The 14,712-nt window shown below is 44.6% G+C and overlaps 1 protein-coding gene across 1 annotated transcript in view; it reads right to left on the bottom strand.

Annotated features, from left to right (window-relative positions):
* SLC16A12 (solute carrier family 16 member 12) overlaps positions 1-13,863 on the bottom strand; it is a 113,705-nt gene extending 99,842 nt beyond the window's left edge. Inside the window, 1 exon segment of the mRNA XM_040436524.1 lies at positions 13,742-13,863. The gene's annotated coding sequence lies outside the window, so the exon portion shown is untranslated.
* Between the last annotated feature and the right edge of the window lie 849 nt (positions 13,864-14,712).

Raw genomic sequence — 14,712 nt, 5'->3', positions numbered from 1 at the left:
CCAGTTGCCCCCCAAAAAAACTGATTGAGGCAGGGGTGTGATATAACTTCTTCCACAAATACTGCTCTTCTATAGGCACTTTTGTCACAGGGTCATTTTGAAAATGACAGGCAGAGGAAGAGGCAGGCCATTCCCCAGGGGTGGTAGGGGGTCGGGCAGGAACACCAGGCCGGAGCCTAAGTGGGAAGTTGCAGAAGGTGCGTGTGATTACATCAAAGGACGCACCAGACTTGGTTGAGTGGCTCTGCACACTCCTCATCCTCTCTATCTGCACCCTCTTCACTCTCTGTTGTGTCCACCCCCAAAGACACCACCACCATATCCCCTCTGCTCGAGTCAGAGGAATTATTTTCCCATACATTCCAAGACCTTACCGATGCGCAGCCATTCTTGGCATCGGATCAGGAAGAGGAGGTAGCAACGGTCGCCACCCAGCAGTGTGGCGACAGAACCCAGATAATCCCAAGGAGGGTGGTCCCCGCTGTTGCTGCCTACTCCGAGATCTCTAATGTCAGTGGTGGTGAAGGTGACGAATCCGATGATGACGTGTCGATGGACGTCACGTGGGTGCCCACAAGAGAGGAAGAGGAGGGGATTTCAGAGGGAGAGACAGAGCAGCAGATAGGGAGGAGAAGCAGGCAGAACTTACAGTGCACAGGAGGCAAAAAGCAGACTGCTAATGTATCTGGAACGAAACATCCACCATGCACGGTCACATCTGGCACTCCCAGGATGCCGGCACATGGCTCCGCAGTGTGGGCTTTTTTTAATGTGTCCGCTGCTGACAATAGTGTCGCCATCTGCAGCCTGTGCTGTCAACGCATAAGTCGCGGTAAGCCCAACACTCACCTAGGGCCGACCGCCTTAAGAAAGCACCTGGCCTCCTATCACCGAGCCCAGTGGGAGCAACACCGTCAGAACCCACAAAGCCACACTCCCGGCGCGCCACACTCCTCTCTCCTCCCAGTTATCCTCCACTCCACCTTCCACCGTGCCATCGTCGCGTTCATATGGCAAAAGGCAGGCTTCCTTGCCCCAAATGTTCGAGCAAAAAAAGATGATGATGCCGGATAACCCTCTTGCCCAACGGCTGACCGCTGGCTTGTCAGAACTGCTAGCCCACCAACTACTGCCATATAAACTGGTAGACTCAGAGGCCTTTAGAAAATTTGTGGCCATTGGAACATCGCAATGGAAGGTCCCGGGAAGGAAATATTTCTCCCAGAAGGGCATCCCAGAGCTATATGGCCACGTTCAGCGGCAAGTGAATGTATCTCTGGCACACAGTGTCGGTGCCAAGATACATCTAACCACAGACACGTGGTCTAGCAAACATGGGCAGGGAAGGTACATAACTTTTCCTGACCACTGGGTGAACCTTCTGACAGCCGTCAAGCATGCAACCCGTGGCACCCTTGTAGATTTGGTGTTACCGCCACGGATTGCATGCAGGACTGCCTCTTCTTCTCCTCCTCCTACTCCATCCTCCCTCTCCTCCTCGTCTGACTCCTCCTTTTCCGCTGCTACCGTCTCTTCCGCTGCGCCCCCCAAGATCCCCAGAACCTATTTGACGTGCCAGGTGAGACGTTGCCATGCTGTGCAGCGTCTGTTGTGCCTGGAAGCCAAAATCCACACCAGTCCTGGACTCCTTTCAGCTTTGGGGTCACAGGCAGACCAGTGGCTAACCCCGCTAAATTTGACAGTTGGTAAAGTTGTGTGCGACGTGTCAATCTGCTGAGCGCGCTGAAACAGGGCAAAATGACACACGTGCCGTGCATGGCACACGTCCTGAACTTAGTCATGCAGTGATTCGTTGCCAAATACCCTGGGGTCCAGGACTCTGGCCATTTTAGAAGATCTTACACGGCCATGGCTCGCCTTGCTGACATTCAGCAGCGACACCACCTGCCCGTCAGACGTCTGATTTGTGACTGCCTGACGCGATGGAACTCCACCTTGTATATGCTTGATAGGCTGCTCCAGCAGAAACGTGCAGTTAATGACTACCTGTACGAACTCTGCGGCAGGACAGGTTCTGGGGAGCTTGTTTTTTTTTCACCGCGCCAGTGGCTGCTCATGCGCGACACATGCAGACTTCTGCAGCCATTTGATGAGATCACCAAACTGGCCAGTGCGCCATCAGTGACATCGTACCTTACGCCTTCTTTCTGGAGCGTGCATTGCGTCGTGTCATTGATCAAGCCTTTGAGGAGCAGGAGCTGGAAGAAGAGGAAGTCTCAATGCTGAATGAATTCCCAGGGGGGGCTACTCCATCTGAGACAAGTCAGCAGGTGTCTGAAGAGGAGTCAGAGGAGGATGGTGGCTGGGGGGGAAGAGGAGGAGAAACAAGAAGAGCATGCTTTAAACGTTTCTGGAATCCCTGGTGTTGTCCGTGAGGGGGGAGGAGAACGAGGATGACATTATCCTGGATGATGAGCAGGAGCCAGACCACTATACCGCTTCCAGTTTAGTGCAAATGGGGGCCTTCATGCTCCAGTGTTTAAAGAGGAACCCCAGTATAAAAAGCATAAAGGCCAAGGACCAGTACTGGGTGGCAACGTACTTAGACCCCCGATACAAACACAAAATGGCGGAAATGTTACCACCATCACAGAAGGCTGTCAGAATGCAGCACTTCCAGGCCTCGCTTCGAGAAATGGTGCATTCTGCTTTTGCGAGCGCTGGCAGAGGAATTTCCACTCGCAGAGAAACAGTTGTGGGTACCATAGCAGCAGCGCATGGATGAGGAGGGCGGTTTGAAGATGTGTTGGTCACTTTGGATATGAGATCATTCTTGCAGCCAATCCATCTACAGCCGTCCTCCGGATCCAGCCTCAGGGAACGCCTAGACCGACAGGTGTCCGACTACATCGGGTTAACGGCCGATGTGGACGCTCTGAGAAGCGATGATGCCCTGGACTACTGGGTGTGCAGGCTTGACCTGTGGCCAGAGCTGGCACAATTTGCCATGGAACTGTTGGCTTGCCCCTCGTCCAGTGTCTTGTCCGAAAGGACGTTCAGCGCAGCAGGGGGGATCGTGACCGATTAGCGCACTCGCCTAGCTCACAACAGTGTGGACTACCTCACATTTCTAAAAATGAATGAGGCATGGATCTCGGAGAAATTCAACACATGTGACGAGTCGACTATGTTTGATTGAAATTCCTCATGACAGCCCACAAATAACCGCCACCACCCAGAACAAATTATGGTCCCTGTCTTAGGTAAATACAGCTGCATAAAAGGCCTTTTATGTCTGTTGAATGCCTAATTTTTGGGGCCTGTACTGGCCGACAGTTACATATTTATCCTGTGAACGCCTAATGTACCTCCAGCCACAGAATCCAAAGTTCTTTGCTGTCAGGTAATGCATACTGGCTAATTTTTGGGGCCTGTACTAGCCGACAATTACATTTTTATCCTGTGACTGCCTAATGTCCCTCCAGCCACAGAATCCTATAAAGTTGTGTGCTGTCAGGTGAATGCCTATTGGCTAATTCTTGGGGCCTGTACTGGAGTGGCAAGTTCTCACAACAATACTTAGTGCACCAATCACTAATATCTCATGAGACCTTATAAAATGTGAAGTTGTGTGTACGACATTTTCAATTGTGGAACCTGTAAAGTTTTTTTTTCCCATATGGATGTACCCTTTGCTATTTGTGTAGAGTCCATTTGTTTAAAGCAGAATAATTCAATAATATAAAACATACAGGAGGCAATATACCATATAACATATACTCAGCTAGGGATTACCTTTGTCACAAGACCGTGTGCTACCTGGAATGACCTCTTTGGCATGGAGTATCCCTAATCTGTCCAGTTCCCACGCTTTATAGTGGTAAATGCCAGCATATTTAACCCTTACTGATATTTGTCATTTTGCATTGCATAACCTTTGTTTCAGTTTTGCAGGAGGATGAGATATAGGTTTAGTTTTGGTATCTCTATGCCTGTATATTAGATGCAGGAATAGATGCAGCACTTTGCCACACACCTGGAATTCCTGGAATTGCTGCTCTCCTGGGCTTGTATACTTGTATATTAGGTATTAGGGCACTGTGAGCTAATAAGGGGGCCCTTTTTCATAACCTCCATCAAATAATCAAAGTGGGGAGTAGGGACATTGATCTCACTCTGGAGGACCCAGTACTTTGTACAAGGATAGCAAAGATAACTCATCGATGGGTAGAAGGCAATGCTTCTTTTGACCCTCTGGTGGTGTTGTAAAGGACCTGAATTGCTAGGTTTCCCCAGACATCTCTGTATTCATTTTATTTTAGGGGTATCCATCTAAGAAATTATTATTTTTAAAGGGGAAAAAAACCTTTAATATTTAAAGGGCATCTGTCAGCAGATTTGTACCTATGAAACTGGCTGACCTGTTGCATGTGCGCTTGGCAGCTGAAGGCATCTGTGCCTAAATATGTGCCTGCATTGCTGAGAAAAATTTAGTTTAATATATGCAAATGAGCATCTAAGATCAACAGGGTAGTTGCCATTACACCTAGAGGCTCAGCTCTCTCTGCAACTGCCGCACTCTCTCCACTCTGATTGGCGGGGCCAGACGTTATGATGTTTTCAAGGATTGGCCTTGCCAAGCAAAGCAGAGAGGGCGCGGTAGTAGCAGAGAGAGCTGAGCTTTTAGATGTACTGGGAACACCCCCGTTGCTCCTAGAGGCTTATTTGCATACAGGGAGTGCAGAATTATTAGGCAAGTTGTATTTTTGAGGATTAATTTTATTATTGAACAACAACCATGTTCTCAATGAACCCAAAAAACTCATTAATATCAAAGCTGAATATTTTTGGAAGTAGTTTTTAGTTTGTTTTTAGTTTTAGCTATTTTAGGGGGATATCTGTGTGTGCAGGTGACTATTACTGTGCATAATTATTAGGCAACGTAACAGAAAACAAATATATACCCATTTCAATTATTTATTTTTACCAGTGAAACCAATATAACATCTCAACATTCACAAATATACATTTCTGACATTCAAAAACAAAACAAAAACAAATCAGTGACCAATATAGCCACCTTTCTTTGCAAGGACACTCAAAAGCCTGCCACCTATGGATTCTGTCAGTGTTTTGATCTGTTCACCATCAACATTGCGTGCAGCAGCAACCACAGCCTCCCAGACACTGTTCAGAGAGGTGTACTGTTTTCCCTCCTTGTAAATCTCACATTTGATGATGGACCACAGGTTCTCAATGGGGTTCAGATCAGGTGAACAAGGAGGCCATGTCATTAGATTTTCTTCTTTTATACCCTTTCTTGCCAGCCACGCTGTGGAGTACTTGGACGCGTGTGATGGAGCATTGTCCTGCATGAAAATCATGTTTTTCTTGAAGGATGCAGACTTCTTCCTGTACCACTGCTTGAAGAAGGTGTCTTCCAGAAACTGGCAGTAGGACTGGGAGTTGAGCTTGACTCCATCCTCAACCCGAAAAGGTCCCACAAGCTCATCTTTGATGATACCAGCCCAAACCAGTACTCCACCTCCACCTTGCTGGCGTCTGAGTCGGACTTGAGCTCTCTGCCCTTTACCAATCCAGCCACGGGCCCATCCATCTGGCCCATCAAGACTCACTCTCATTTCATCAGTCCATAAAACCTTAGAAAAATCAGTCTTGAGATATTTCTTGGCCCAGTCTTGACGTTTCAGCTTGTGTGTCTTGTTCAGTGGTGGTCGTCTTTCAGCCTTTCTTACCTTGGCCATGTCTCTGAGTATTGCACACCTTGTGCTTTTGGGCACTCCAGTGATGTTGCAGCTCTGAAATATGGGTGGCAAGTGGCATCTTGGCAGCTGCACGCTTGACTTTTCTCAGTTCATGGGCAGTTATTTTGCACCTTGGTTTTTCCACACGCTTCTTGCGACCCTGTTGACTATTTTGAATGAAACGCTTGATTGTTCGATGATCACGCTTCAGAAGCTTTGCAATTTTAAGAGTGCTGCATCCCTCTGCAAGATATCTCACTATTTTTGACTTTTCTGAGCCTGTCAAGTCCTTCTTTTGACCCATTTTGCCAAAGGAAAGGAAGTTGCCTAATAATTATGCACACCTAATATAGGGTGTTGATGTCATTAGACCACACCCCTTCTCATTACAGAGATGCACATCACCTAATATGCTTAATTGGTAGTAGGCTTTCGAGCCTATACAGCTTGGAGTAAGACAACATGCATAAAGAGGATGATGTGGTCAAAATACTCATTTGCCTAATAATTCTGCACTCCCTGTATAATAAAACATCATTTTTCTCAGCAATGCGGACACATCAGAACATGGGGCTAATACAGATGCCTTCAGCTGCCAAGTGCACATGTAACAGGTCAGCCACTGTTATAGGTACAAATCTGCTGACAGATGCCCTTTAAAATCTGGAGTAATTATCACCCCTGATCCCATATCGTATATTTTCCAGTTTTGAAGATGTCAGTAAATGGTCACATGCATAGAAAATCAATGATTTCTTCACTTCACAACATGCGCACAGTTCTGTATCATCTGTCAATTTTTAAACACTCTGTAAATGTCAATTTTTGGAATATTTATTTTCTGTTCAAAAATTGTGCAAGCCAACCCCCACCCCATGACTTTGTCCTATGTAGTGTTGAATAATACATAACCATGTTCAAGGCAGAACAGAGTTTTTCGGGAAATTCATGTTGTTGGTGGAGGTGACCTGTAATTATCTTAGTGGGAAAATAATTGCATGTGACAGGAGTGTGTATAATAGGAGGTCTGGAGATAAGAAGGGAACCAGATGGACAGTTCGTAGACTAATATGATAGATTATCCATCAGTTACTATTTCATCAACTGGCATAGATGTTGTAAAAAGTCCCACTCTGCTAACGACCCTTCATTTCCCTACTCTTGGCCTACACTCTCTAATCAGCCCTCTCTCTGCTAATTCTCTTCTCAGCTCTTACGAATATGCCCTATCAGGCTGAACTCTAAGGCTTCATTCACACATGTGCACAGACATGTATGGCCACACAAGGAGGCTCTATGGATCCATGTTACGGACTTCTCCATGTGCATCCACACTAAAAAATTAGTTGTCTGACTATGAAGATCCCTTTTACATGTGAGCCGGCCATCATTGGCTTTTTAGTATGGTTGTGGTCAAGAGAAGACTCTTTGGTAAATGATAGATTATGGGCAAATTTGTTGGCTGAGTTTCTTGGCATATATGCTGGGCATGGTGCTCAAGCGTAGCATGAACCTAGCCTTAGCCTGCACGGGCTGTGCTCTTCTTTTTGATCTGTCTAGATGGCTGTAGACATCAGATTTTTATTGATAGATCTTGCTGATTTTCACAGGATCCATCAACAATCTCATGTTTATACAGACTGCCAAGGATATCCTGTTGGGGGAAACAGGGATCAGCTAGATTGGGTTCTAACTAATCCATCATTTTGTTTCCTTGAGATGAAAAGAACTCTTAAGACTTTTCACACTAGCTAAATGGAACATTTTCTGATATTTTTTGCCTATATGGGATATCATGTCACAGTCTGAAAGAACGTTACTAACAAAAACAATAAATAATTTATTAGGAATAATAATGGGTGTAGATAAAATCAGGCGTACAGGAAATCAGAAGTGTGGAGAGGGGCCTCATAATATACCATCCACCACTCTGATAGCCTGACTAGATCACCTATGTATATGTGGCAAGAATCCAGTGTTGGGACACACTGATTGATATCTAGCCTGTATATACAGGGTGTGATATATGCAGCACTCAGTCTGGGGTTAATATATATAGAGTGCAATCCACTACTGAAGCTGCTCGTTATTGTGTCTGGCAAGCTAGTGGGTTCTCAGCTCGATAAGTGCAGTACAGTGGGTTCTGGTGGACCCAGATTCTGCTCCCCTGTTAGCTGAGTGATATGTGTTACTTAGCTGTGCTCACACATCGGCAATCGTGATCACAGTCTCACTGATGTAATGTGCCCTATGCACTGAGCACAGATGACATCATACTACGCTCTACGCGTTTCAACATGCCCTATCAGTTGCATGTATCATCAGGAGCGAGCTACACTTAGTTTGAGATGTCACAATCACTAAAGCACCGCACTGTAGCGTGCGTCTCTCAGCGCTGTGATGGCCGTATGTGACCAGCCGCACGCCGGGTATAAGTAATCTAAGACCCGCCCCCATGCCGGTGGGTGCCGGCTCCAGCATCCAATCAGGGATAGTGACGCATCCTCTGATGCGCTCCCTGACTATATCGTCGCCCTCTGCAGCGTCATACCAGCACGGGGAGGAGCATCGCTATGCTCTCTTTCATATGAAGAGGAATATTCTGATGCGATCATTAAGCTGTCAAGGGACAGCGCTTAGAGAAGATGGTCAGGGTATTACAAGGAGGTCGATTAAAGAAGGAAACATCAGTAAATGCCTAAATAAAGCAAAGTAGGTGACATATTTAAGTTGGAATGTATACTTCAAATTGCACCACTAAGCATAAGATGATATAATAACTAGTGGCTTAACATGGGATAGGCAATCGCTATGAGGGCATATTAGAAGCGCTGCTGAATACATGCAGCTCCATGATAATACAAAGGAGCTCTAAATAAAACAGGCAAATGACAGCGCCTCATTTAGTCCCTTGGGGTGAACAGTGTCTAGTTTAAAAATCCATTGTGTCTCTTTGCGGAGCAATGATGAATCAATGTCACCTCCGAATTACATGTTCAATCCCCTGGACCCGCAGCACGTCTGGATTGCCCTCATGAAGCTCACAGACATGACGTGCGACAGATGTAGCGTGCTTGTTCTTAATATCCAATAGATGTTCACCAAAACGTCTCCGTAGCTCGCGCCTGGTTTTCCCCACATACTGTACACCACACTCACAGGTGATGAGGTACACTACTCCCACTGATGTGCATCTGATGAAGGATCTGATAGAGAATCTCTCCTTCGTTACTTGGCTCATGAAATATGGCCCCTTCATGATGTTGTTGCAGATGACGCATTTGCCACATGGAAAGGTGCCAGTGAGTGTATTCCTGAGCCAAGTATCCGATGTGGGATGTAGATAAATACTGTGGACCAGACGGTCACGTATATTAGAACTGCGACGAAATGTAATGGCGGGACAGTCTGACACTAGTACACCAATGTCAGGGTCCGATTGCAAGATGGGCCAGTGTTTCTGAAGGATCTCACGTATATGTGTTTCTGCTTTATCATGTGTGGCTATGATTCTCGGGAGATTTTGGTCCAGTGGCCTCTGCTTAGGGATCAATAATTGATCACGGTTAACACTCATCGAATGATTGTAAGCCTTTCTGAGTGTTTGCTCAGGGTACCCCCTGCGTGTAAACCGTGACCGCAGGTCATTCGCGGCCACCTTGAAGTCCCTCAATTCTGAGCAGTTCCTCCTGGCCCTCAGATACTGGCCTTTAGGAATGCCACGTCTGAGGGCCAGGGGGTGGCCACTGTCCCACCTCAATAGACTGTTCGTGGCTGTCTGCTTACGGAACAGGTTAGTCGTGATTCTCCTGTCTGATCCCACAGTTACAGTCAGGTCTAGAAATGTAATTGCCCTCTCCTGTATATCGGACGTGAAAAATAGGCCTAGCTGATTGCTGTTTAATTCAGCTACAAATTTAGTGAACCAATCCTTGGTCCCCTTCCATAGCAGAAACACGTCGTCGATATACCTGATCCAGATTATTATCGACGACGTGTACTGTTCCATGGAATCGCTGAACACGACCTCCTTTTCCCACCAGCCCAGGTAGAGATTTGCGTAAGTCGGGGCACACGGGCTGCCCATCGCAACTCCCCTGAGCTCGTGGAAAACCTGACGGTCAAACAGAAACACGTTGTGATTCAGGACAAAATGTAATAATTCCATCACAAAATTGTTGTGGCGAATAAGGTGTGCACCTCTCTGTTGGAGGAAGGCCCGTACAGCTAGACAACCCTTGTCATGTGGAATAGAGCTGTACAGGGCCTCCACATCCAAACTAGCAAGCCAGGTATCTGCCTCACATTGGATACCCTCAAGGCATTGTAAGACATCCATCGTGTCGCGGGCATAAGATGGTAGACATGCCACAAAGGACCTCAAAATCACATCAACATAAGTACTAATGTTGGCTGTAAGGCTCCCAATCCCCGACACGATGGGTCTGCCTTTGAGTGGTATAGTCTGCTTGTGTAGCTTGGGTAGGCTATAAAACACAGCCCGGACCGGAAACTTAGGTAGCAAGAACTCCAGTTCGGTTTTGTTGATAAGATTTTCCCTTAAAGCTTCATTTAGGAGTTCGGACAATTGTGCCCTAAAAATGGAATATGACAAAATACCAGAAAAAAAGAGGTAAAACTTGGCAAGTGACAAAAAAGTCACCTAATTAACAAAAAAACGTAGAGTTGGTGTTTTTAGTGCAAAAAAACCCACCCAAAATCACATGTGCAAAAAAATTCCACTAATTCCACAAGCACACAAAAATCCTTTTAAAACCTGTATGAGAAAGGGCCCTCTCTTCTTCTGTCTCTTTGTTAGCTAATTGCCTTAATAGTAATAAATCAAACAGGCAAAACTTGTTTCTCGTTGGTAGTTTTCTGGTAGAGCCGCCTCTTCCATACTTATCCACTGTCACCCAGAATCGAAGGTTTTAATAATCCTTTCAGTGTCACTTTCTGTAGACCTCTAATATAGTACATTTCTTATGGATTTTTGTAATGCCTTTTTGGTGTATTAAGTGAATATACAGTGTTCTTTACTGCTACCAATTTAATTATGGTAAATTAGCTTTATTTGCTGACCATCGGCTAATCCAGAACATGCCAGATTAGGCCATATGACCATATTTTTACTCCGCATCTCATTCACATTCTTTTGTGGACCAGATGCGGACCTATTCATTTCAGTGTGTCCTGTCCACACTGGCATGTCCTTCCCCGACCCCGCAAAAAAAATATTGAATATGTCCTAATTTGTTCATTTTGCAAAACGGATACAGTCGTGTACATGAGGCCTTAAAGGGGTTATCCAAGACCTTAGATGCCCCCCTAAAATGCCCAGGCACCTCATACAGGTTATACTTGCTCTCCCCGGCACCCACATCGCTCCTAATACCCGCACGGCTGCTGCTGCATCTCCCCATTTTGCAGATCAAAACATCCGTCGACAGGCAGGGGGGCAGCCAATAGCAGGCCGCGACAGGGACAAGCCTCCCTAGTGTCACCCACGATGCTAGGGAGGCTCATCCCCATCATGGCCTGGTATTGGCTATCGAGCCACCCCCCGCAGCCGGCGGATGTTTTTATCCACGTGACGGGGAGATGCAGCGGCAGCCGTGCTGGCATCAGGAAAGTCACGGGTGCAAGGGACCGGGGTAAGTATAACCTGTATGCGGTGCCCAGGCATTTGGGGGGCATTATAGGGGTTGGATAACCCCTTTAAAGGAATGGTGACATATGTATGCATAGAGTAATATGTTTAACAAACGTGCAAGACCACTGAGTATTAACCCATTATGGGTTGTAGTATTAACATGTCATTTAGAGTGGCCACCTCATAAACTTCAAGGACAAGGTGTGTGTAAACTGTATGCAGTGTAAACTCTACTCAGAAATGACCACTTTGGTGTCCATATCATGTGTATATAGTATAAACTGTGTACATCGACCATGAACACCACAGAGCAGGCCCTGATGATAGATCAGACCAGGATGTTGTCGTTGTTATTTCAGGGCACATTCCATTATAGAACATGCTTGGCCAACAAATGCTTCAGACAATTTTTTCCCAGCCTTACTCAGTGCTGCCACCTAGTGCATGGTCACACCAGTGATCGCAACGTGTTTCCAAAGGAAACTTGACATGAAAAATTTGCACCAGATTTGCATCAACGTCAGGCAGAAATCGTGACCTATATTGTCCTAGTTTACTACTTCATTTTAAGATTCCATTTCCAGATGGAGAGGAGGGGTGAGTACATCCCTGTGAGCTACTCACTAGTCACCAATACTTGAATCTGTGTGCATTGCACAAATAAAGTGTCCCTGAAAAAAAAAAAAACTTTTGATCTGTGGTAGCGACACATCAAGGTTTTGATTGATGGCGGTCAGATCACTAAAACGAGGAGAGAGGTGCTCACTCAGAGTGCTGTCTCTCCTTGCTGCAGGAGACATACTGGAGATGGCTTATAGACTCTCTCTAGAGTCCGTCTCCAGCAGCAAGGAGAGAGACCGCTCTGTGTGAGAGCTTCTGTCTCCTTTTCTAGCAATTGGTGGGGGTCTCAGCACTCGGACCCCCACCGATCAAAACCTTTGATATGTCGCTATATCAAATATATAGCTGACATTCTAAAGAGGAGATGTTGTTGAGGAAAGGTACATAATAACTGGCTGAATATACTCTAAGTTCATTTATTTTTTGATTGGCTAATATTAAAATTTTTAGCAGTTGTTAATTACAATACATAGGAACAAAAGAAATATTATACCGTGTGGAATGACGGATGGTGTGTTTTTATATAGGTTTATTGCAAAGTGTAGTCAAGTTCAGAAAAAGTTATGCCAACAGCCAAAAAGATGCCTGGGTAATACAAGTATAAGGACACATTCTACTTATACATCAGGGGGATCGTGGTCGTAATTATAGCCATAGCACTTGCTATGGGACCCAGAAGTTGGGGGTCCTATCAGGTGCAAGAACATTGTACATTTTCTAGTGGGAAATAATATGGTGGCTTTTTGCTATAATGTGGGTTTTCTGATATATGCTGCTATTATACATATCTTTAATTATTGCTGCTGTTTTAATTTTCTTACATTAGGAGGGCCCTATAAATCATCGTTACGCCTCTGATCAGGGTTAATTTCTTAAATACACTGAATGTAAAGCCCTGAGTAATAGAAATGCATGGAAAGTTTTTGGAGCCAAAGCCAGAAGTTGCAAGAGAAAGGGACATATGGTGTATAAAGGAAGGACTTCTGCGGTGGAGTTTTTCCAAGAATCGCAGTGTGTGAAACCGCCCTAACTTAGAAATGAAATTCACTCTTTTATAACAGACAGACTGAGGCCATTACCTGATCTGCCCTCCACTGCGGGAACATGATGATCAGCATTGCAAACATCTTTCCAGAAGCCACTACCACTAACCTAAGAGTAAACAACAACCTGCAGGAATATGGAAATCGTGGATAATAGAAAGGGTTTATATGGAAAGTTCATATTGATCCAGCTCATCTACATGGGTCCTTCTATAGTATGCATGTATAAAACCTTGTGGTAACAATATTTTCGATGTAAAATAATATTAACAGCCATCTGAGACAGTTGCAGGATGATCTGACCATTCTGAATGAGAATTCCCTCATACATGTCGGTCAGTGTGCGAAGTACGCCTAACATATATACTGTGGTAAATGTTAACACTTGTGAAACAAAAAGTAACATCTTGTGAAACAAAAAGTAACATCCAGGAGAATTCCTTTTAAACCCAAAGTCAGTTGGCAATACTTGCAATAAAAAATAGTTAGAACTTAACAAACTATAGAAAAGTTTAACATTTTATAAAAACTGAATTAAAGCAATACTAGCATAAAACCCACAAAAAACAAAGTCATTCAATACTTCTTCTTCCTGGAAACATATTAGTGGCAGTGTAGACCCCAGCTTGCATACTCAACTACACAGATTAAAGGAATTCCTGCCATAACTTCTGTAGATTAAACTGAGATCTGCTTACCATAGACTGAGTTCTGGGGTAGACTGCAGCAGCCTCAGCTCTGTATATCCCTTGTGTTATCTAAGCCTTGCACAGATCCAGAGAAAGTTTGCAAATTCTCCACATGTCAGCTCCACGTCTCTCTTCTGATGCTGAGCTACATGTATTTCAATTCAGGTGCCTGTATTCTAATGCTAAGCACTTTCTCTCCACCCCCTGACTACTCCTTCCAATGCAAAGCCACGTCTCCCCCCCACCTCATTAATCACTAGAATCAGGTTACAGGAATTTTTTTTTCTTTTCTTCAGCTTCCTGAACTCCATCAAATGTGTCTGCAGCATGACAATGGGAAAACTACAAAAATTAGCCTTATTTAGGCTGAATTTACAATTTACAGTATGCACTGGGAAAGCTCAAAAATATCCATAAGCCTCCATTCACCAATGAAAACCAAAAGAGTGTCCTTATATACATCCGAGAACAGCACTGCTGTTTCCTATGACGAGACAGTTCATATTCAATTTGAAAAATCACATCAAATTTGGCTTATTCACATTATGGAGAATCAACTGAGAATTGTTTTAATATTTGCTCATTGGCTTTCCACCAAATTCCTTATTTAAAGCAAATCAAGCTAATTTGACACGTGTAAAAAAATCATTATAGAATAAAAAATGTTTACTTATAAACTATTATCTAACATCACATAGACCATTATGGAACAGAAGATGAGTAAATGGTTAAAACGTTGACTATGTATATATATATATATATATATATATATATACACACTCACCTAAAGAATTATTAGGAACACCATACTAATACGGTGTTGGACACCCTTTTGGCTTCAGAACTGCCTTAATTCTACGTGGCATTGATTCAACAAGGTGCTGATAGCATTCTTTAGAAATGTTGGCCCATATTGATAGGATAGCATCTTGCAGTTGATGGAGATTTGAGGGATGCACATCCAGGGCACAAAGCTCCCG

This window comes from Bufo bufo, chromosome 6 (genome assembly GCF_905171765.1).
Source record: "Bufo bufo chromosome 6, aBufBuf1.1, whole genome shotgun sequence".
Lineage (NCBI taxonomy): Eukaryota > Metazoa > Chordata > Amphibia > Anura > Bufonidae > Bufo > Bufo bufo.
The sequence above is the reverse complement of the archived record's forward strand: the minus strand, read 5'-3'. Positions and strand labels throughout refer to the sequence as shown.